The sequence below is a fragment of the Anser anser genome (genome assembly GCF_964211835.1).
Source record: "Anser anser genome assembly, chromosome: 7".
Taxonomy (NCBI): Eukaryota; Metazoa; Chordata; class Aves; order Anseriformes; family Anatidae; genus Anser; species Anser anser.
In genome coordinates this window covers 35,717,416-35,724,508 of record NC_139727.1, presented here as the reverse complement: position 1 = coordinate 35,724,508, position 7,093 = coordinate 35,717,416, and positions in this window count along the sequence as shown.

The window sequence follows — 7,093 nt, the reverse complement described above, 5'->3', positions numbered from 1 at the left end:
GCAGTGTGGCATTTTTGCCCAGTGAAGATGTCAGCAGCAGCTTGGGAGAGGAAAAGAGACTAGAAATGACCAACTAATCCTTGTCATGGTGAAATCAGGCACAGCTGTATTTTTAAAGTTAATGGTGTTTGTGAGGGTTATCTCCTGTAAGTGTGCTCCGTGTGTATATTTGATGAGTTTACTTTTGAGACATTAAAACACGTTGATGAAAATATAGTTTCCATCCCAAATAAGGTATAAATTAAAGGTAAAATAAATATAAGTCCATCCCAAATAAGGTATAATTTTTTTCTTTTGAAAATTATTTATTAAGCCTTTACCCTCCACTTCTTTAATCAATGGGAGCAGAAAGTTCTGGGACTGAAGTTCTCCATATCTTACCACGCTTTTTAGCTCTGCATCTTCACCGGCAGCGATGCCAACTCTAAACACCCAGGAAGAACTTGCAAGAAAGGGAGCTGAGTGCACAGAGATGGCAGTAATGCCCAGCGGGCAGCAAGACCTGGTACTACAAGGCACTGGGCATTTTAGATCCCAGAAAAGCCATAAACAGTTCAAAAACTGGGCTCCTGCACGGCTGAGCCCTGCTGGGCCCAGGTTCCCTCAGACTGAACACACGCTCAGTGTGGGATACTGTCATCTGGTAGAGTCTGGCCAAGTGCACGTTGTATCATTTTCTTTCTTTGACATGAAAGCAGCTAGATTTCCCAAATACATTTAGAGAATTTGAGGTTGCAGGATTACACATGCTTGCTTGCTCGTCAAAGACTGTCTGGGTGAATTTTGCACAGAATCCCCGTCCTGCTTTGATAATCACACCCGTCTATGCATGCAGTTCCTCCTTTTGCCTGTTCCGGGACTGAAGTCTTAGAAACAAAATCTCTGTTGGATTTTTTGATGCAAGGTTGATGAGATGAGAATGCAGCCCTCTCTGGTACCCTCTTAGCACAGCGCGTTCGTATGACATGTTTTAACTGCACAATTAATGAGAGTATAGAGGAGACACAGGAACCTAATACAGTATTGTTTGTCATCATTTATCATAATTAACAAAAACGTTGAATGATTATGAAAAATACATAATGAAAAAAAAAATTTAAAAATAAATCAAGTCTTATGTTTGGAATAACTTGTCTTTGGGTTCTGAACAGGCAAAGAAAGGCTGATCATAGAATCAAAGAACCATGGAACCGGAGAACCATAGAACCAGAGAATCCTAGAATCCTAGAATCCTAGAATCACAGAATGGCTTGGGTTGGAAGGGACCTTAAAGATCATCCAACTCCAACCCCTCTGCCATGGGCAGGGATGCCACCCACCAGATCGGGTTGGCCAAAGCCCCGTCCAGCCTGGCCTTGAGCACCTCCAGGGATGGGGCATCCACAGCTTCTCTGGGCAGCCTGGGCCAGGGCCTCACCACCCTTACAGTGAAGAATTTCCTCCTAATGTCAGCTCTGCATTGTCTGATTACACGATACAATATCCTCTGCAACTGCAAGAATAAAAGCTGGGGGTAATTTTGGTACGCAGATTTAAGAAAATCATGCGGTCCAGGTGGTGGGGAATCTGCAACAGATGGAAGTTACAGCAGCTATGTGTTTTATGGTTTGCTTTGCAAAAATAACGCAACGGTTGTCAGTACATCTGGCAAGAACCTGCTGGAACTTGAGTCCTGTAACCTCACGTTCAGTGATGTCCTGGGCAAAAAAAGTGCATTGGAATTGGCTCCTCTCATTAAGATTGCCCTTGTTGCACAGGAACAAAAGGGACATTGGGGTCTTGTCCTTCTGCACATCATGCAGATGTCTTCTGGTGAGATGTCCAGGGAACCGTGTTCTCCCAGATCATTTTCGCTCAGTTTAACGCAACTCCAATTTAGTCAAAGATAAGGTCTTCAAAGTTCCTTTTTGTCAGCTTCAGGAAAGCAAGGCTACATCAGTCCATTTATGCATTTAGCTCACTGATTTTGTCAGATCACATTTTGCTCCTGTTAGCCCCGTGGGATCACATCCCATGTTTTTTTCAGAGTTTAGACTATGATCAAATAGGAACAGTGTGGCATAACAGAAGGTTGTATTTTATTTTAGGATACGTGTGTGTTTTCTCATTGCAAACTTAGAGTTGACAAATAGATGACAAATTCTGGATGGCATTTGAACTAAACTTTCATTAAGCTGGCAGCATCTTTATGTTTATTTTTGGTGGAATGACCTTTAGATGTGTAAGGGCTCTAGATGCTTCCTGATTAAGTTATACGTCCACGTAAGAAACACTTTCAGCTCTGAGGAATTACGTGGGAGCGATTGATTAAGGTATCTTCTACTTTCTCACAGCCTCCTGCTCAAATTGTGAGGTAACTGGGCTGTAGGGGGGAGCATTTATATAAAACAGAAGGCTGAAATGTCGGGGGCCCTTTCTTAGTTGCAGCTCCTAGTGCTGTCTGTCTTTACAACCAGGTGTTTAAGCACAGCTGATTGGGTCGATGAGCTACACGAAAAAACAAGGCCGACTCTTCCGGTTTTGACCTGTAGTAAGATTTCTTCCTCTTAGAAAAAAAGTAACTGATGTTAAAATAAAAGAGCATTTCAGTACAGCTAAAATAAAAGGCCATTTCAATGCAGCAAACTGAGCCCTCTTTGTGTTTTCTCCTTTTTTTTTTTTTTTTTAATTTTATTTTGAATCATTTGACTGTTCCATTTCCATGTTCTTATGCGCTACTGTTAATTAGCTTACGTAATGCAGTTCTCATCCTGACCTGGCTCTGAGCTCCTGCGTGTCTGCTGTGAGGAGAGAGGCTGGTGAATACTTATGTATGTATGCTCATCAGCTGCAAAATTCAAATAGCTCGGACTATTAGCCTTGTAGATGTCGGCCTTAAAGCTGAGTCAGATAAAATAAATACATCTCATTTACATTTCATTCATGAAGGATTAGGACTTTGGGGAAGAATTCAAAGGAAAAGAAAACAAGGAGGTCAGGAGTGGAAAGCACGTTCTCGGGCCATGATGTAAGTTCAGACTTCTTTCCTGGTTTTACTCCTTAACTCTGTGCTCAGCTCCAGGCTGGGAGTCTGCCTGACCAAGGGCTGGGTGTCAGTCACGAGGAGCCCTCCGAACGTTGCTCCTGGTGTTTCTGCTACACATCCGGAGCTTCCGTGTTTACAATTGTTTTAAGTGTCACTGCACAGGCTGTGCAGGGTAATTCGATCGGCAAAGGAAGGCAAATGAAAGCGACTAGATTTAAAAGAGGTTGGATTCTCAAGACTAACCCTCCTGCTGCTGAAGTGAGGATGTCAGAGAGAGAGAAAAGACTGCATGAAGGCACATTTGCTTCCTTCTGATTCTGACCCAGGCTCTGAGCGGGCCTGCCCCATGTCTTGCAGTGTGGTGCCACCGCTGCTCTTTGTTGTGCAGGATGGCACAGCCTCACAAAGTTGCTTGCACTGCCTGAGCAGAGAGAGCCACCCTCCCTGGGCAGCTCCTTCTACCATGCAGGGAACAGCAGTGGTGTAAGGGAATGGTTAGGAACCTGGAAATTTGCTGTTTTCATTTCTTCCATAAATCTGTAAAATGCAGTTCTGTAGAACTAAAAAAAGGATGAGGTGAAAACAAGTTAGCAAAGCGTCTCTGCAAAATTTCACTGCCACCGTATAGCTTCCAGACTTGCTGTATGTAATTAAGAATAAGGTATGCAAGCCAACGAGTTCTATAAGATAAGCTGTACTTACAAAGAGATAAATGAAGAGGCTAGTCCCAAACAAATCCTTGCTAGAGTCTACAGTTAGTGAAAGCCGTTTGCAGGGAATGTTCTTGTACCATCGGCTGTCCACTGGAATAAGCAGAGTGTTGCTGGAAAACAGAGATAATTGGCTGACCACAGGTTATAAATGCTGTCTTAATTTCTCGTTTGGCTGTGTTATCATTTGATAACTTCTTCATTTCATTCCTAATGCTTTGAGCCCTTTCTCGGTCATAGGTTTGTTGCAACAGAGGGGTGCTGACTTGGAGCATCCTTGAGATTTCCTGTGCTAGCAGCTGCAGGTAAGAATTGCTGTATCTCACTTGAAAATATCATGATGAATCACATAACTTTACGTCCATCAACTAAATATCATCTGTAAATAAATTAACAAAAAGACTGCATAGGATTCAGTGCCTAAGAAGTAGTTATATGGAAAATAAGTCTGCTCGCTAGACCTTACTTTGTTTTCAAGGAGATGCTGCTTTGGCAGGTAGAAATAGTTGCAGATGTAAAATGGGCCATTGTACTTAATGAATGATTGTCTTTACACAATACTAAATGACATTCTGTTTAGCAAATTAGAGCTACATAGAGGCATCAAGGTACATAACAAACAGATTAAGACATGCTAATTAACAAATCTCAAAAAGTAATTGTTAATGGGAAAATGTAATTGAATAATGGTGTTTCCAGAGAAGTTCTCAGTGCTATCCGACGTTTTGAATATCGAGTCAGTCTTTAAACCTACTAGACTACATACTACATACTAGTTTCTAGTATGTACTTTGAGAAGGCATCTAAGTCAGCTCCTAAGTGCCTTATAAAGTGCTTCTCTCCTTGAATGTGGATGTAATTAAGTCTCATGCAATACAGCAAGTTGCCAGGACCTTACATGTCTCTGAAGCTGAAATGAGCCTATCTCTTTTTAAACTCATGTTAAGAAGACAACTTTTGTGTCACTTGATGTTCCATTTTCTAGTGGATTGTACCTAGCCATTTCCCTGACCTTGTCCTCAGCCTTGGTGAAGGTTTTTTGCAACACACTGGTCTGGTGTAAGAACTAATGCTGGTTCCTTGCAAAAGCCTCTTTAGTTTCACAGATGAAAGGCCTAAGAACCTTCTTAGGCATTTCTGTAGTGGGTCATTTTGGAGTCATTTGTCTCAAATTAACTCCGTGGTCAGCTCTTCATACTATGCCTACAGTCCTTCCAGTGTAACCAAGTGGTTACAGCACCAGTGCTGTAAAGTTAGTTTCTGGGGATGCCTAAGCGTGATTTCTAGAATTCACATTATTTTGTCATGTCTTTCAAGTTAAATGACAGTATTACCAAAACTCATGTATATAAAGTGGCCAAACACTGACAGAAAGGTAGAATAAAAGCAAACAAACTTTGAGTTATTTCTGCAAATGGAATGGCTTGATCTGGCACAACTACAGCACTCTGGCAGGTTTCAGTTCAAGTGGGTCCTGCCCACCTTGTTACGTGCCTCTCACCACCTCTGAATAAATCTTACATCCTTCTCCACAGAACGGTATTCGAATACTCACTGTTCCGTGGCCTCTGCCAGACTAATACAAACTTGGAAGCTTGAACTCAGGAAATAATTTTTCCTCCAAGTTTTTTATTATTATGATTATTTATTGCTGCATTTAACAATAATGCTTGCACTGTCAGGGACACGGCAGTTGTGATGGGGATGCAGATTATTGATGCTAGTCGGTAATGGGCAGTCCAATGCCATTTCTATGTCTTGCAGCAACTCATCTCTCATGCTGCATCGTTTCGTGTAGCAATAAACACTGCAAACCATCATATCATCCAGAGAATGCCCATGATTTACAGATTATAGCCCAAATAACCAAACACATGAAATAAATAATTGCACTCTTCAATCTGGATATATGTATATAGCTCTATATATCATCTGTATATCCAGACCTGGATAGCTTCTGGCATGACCTTTCTCATGTTACTTTTCAAAAGGAAGTTTCTTTAACTAAAAAAATGGACAATGCAGGGAAACAAAACAAAACAAAAAAGGCAAAAAACAAGGTTTAAAGGGCAAAAAATGAGGAGAGTTTGTGTGAAGTTTCATTAGTGCAAGGTATTTTTAAGTGAAGAGGTATTTTTAAGTTTTGAGTGTTGTTTTGATTGGGTTTGGAGATAGCTGGTCATTTTGCATATGACAATATTTAAAACATTTTGGTAATGTAATATTTAAAAAAATATCTATCTCTGAACGAGAAGATTTCTGTTTCGCATTGCTGCTGTAAATGAAGTGGCTCTTCTCAGAGAAATGTTTGTGATCACATTTATAGATGCGTATTCTAGTTTCATTCACTTTTTTAGCCCACAGACTTTACTAGGAGGCATTGCTGATCTGCGTATGTTGTGCCAAGGTTTCAGTCTATCAGGTGTGGATCACACAGACATGGTGTCAATTTTACAGGACATACAGAGCAGTGCGAACTCCTGGTGAGCTGCCAGTTACTTTGCAGCTTCCCATACAGGCAACCCTCGATGCCACACAGACGGCTTGCATCAGGAGTCGTTTTTGCCCGTGCTATAGAAATATGTCTTCTATCAGGTCTTCGGCTTGGGTATATGCAGGGCACTATGCAAGCCACTTCAGCGTGACACGGTGCCCCCAGCAGTGGGCACAACGCTGGAATTTGCCCCCACCACTGGTATCCAGCACCTCTGCCCATGCCTCCTGCTGCTGCCAGCGGCTGTGCTGACCACGAAGAGCTTGGTTCCTGCCGGGTACACGGGTTCTTGATGTGAAGGTCTTTGACTATATCAATCCCACAGCTGGACTCTTCCAGTGATTCCCAAGGTATTCAACCTTCTGTGTTTTGCAATGCATTGTAAAAAGCTACTTGAAGCACCTATCCCGTGTATACTTCTAAAACATACAAGGCATCTAGCCAGGAAAGCTGCTGCCAGAAATACGTGCCTGGCAACAGCCTTGCGTGTTTAAGTCAAAGCTGGGAAAACATTGCTGTGGGAGCAGCAGGCATGAAAATAACTAGTCTGATAAGTATATAGGCAGTTTTCTTCACAATGTTACTATTTTGGAAGAGGGAGAGCATTTAGTAGTACTTGAATATTCAATGTGTACACAAATTGAATTTCTTCCAGAATAAGTGCTATGATTATTCTGCCAGTGAGGAACTCATACTCCGCCTATACAGAGTTATTCTGATCTGTTTCCTAATTGGCAATGCCTAATTTAGCTTGTTACTAGCTAAAGAAAAATAAAAGCTACCATGAAAATTCTTCCATTAAATATTTTTTGTAATGAGACCATTTAATGGCATTACCAAGAATTTTTATGTTTGATGTTAAAG